Source organism: Mus caroli, chromosome 6, assembly GCF_900094665.2.
Source record: "Mus caroli chromosome 6, CAROLI_EIJ_v1.1, whole genome shotgun sequence".
Classification (NCBI taxonomy): domain Eukaryota; kingdom Metazoa; phylum Chordata; class Mammalia; order Rodentia; family Muridae; genus Mus; species Mus caroli.
This window is the reverse complement of record NC_034575.1, coordinates 61,666,809-61,667,353: the sequence shown is the minus strand read 5'-3', so window position 1 is coordinate 61,667,353 and position 545 is coordinate 61,666,809. Positions and strand designations below refer to the sequence as shown.

At 39.8% G+C, this 545-nt stretch overlaps 1 pseudogene; it reads left to right on the top strand.

Annotated features, from left to right (window-relative positions):
• On the top strand, positions 1-341 carry LOC110297048 (annotated as a pseudogene).
• The last annotated feature ends 204 nt before the right edge of the window (positions 342-545 follow it).

The window sequence follows — 545 nt, the reverse complement described above, 5'->3', positions numbered from 1 at the left end:
ATGGTGGCCACAAAGAAGATGAAAGTCTCTGGAGTCAATCAACTCTAAGCTCCAGCTTGTTATGAAAAGTGGAAAGTATATGCTGGGGTACAGACACTGAAGATGATCAGACAAGCAAAGTGAAGTTGGTTACCCTTGCCAACAACTGCCCAGCTTGGAGGAAATCTGAAATAGAGTACTATGCCATGTTGGCTAAAACTGGTGTCCATCACTACAGTGGCAATAATATTAAATTAGGTATAGCATGTGGAAAATACCACAGAGTATGTACACTGGCTATCATTGACCCAGGTGATTCTGATATTGTTAGAAGCATTCCAGAACAGACTGGTGAGAAGTAAACAAAGTTTTCCTTTAATAAAACTTTGCCAGAGCTCCTTTTGAGAAAAAAAAAAATGGGAGAAAGCAAAGCGGAATGTTCGTGGGAAGGAGACTTTTTTTCTTTTCTCTTTTATTTTTTCATCAAATATACTCTGATGACTATTTTCCCTCCCTCTATTCATCCTCACTTCCCTTCTCCTCTGGAGCTGCCTCAATTCTGTCTC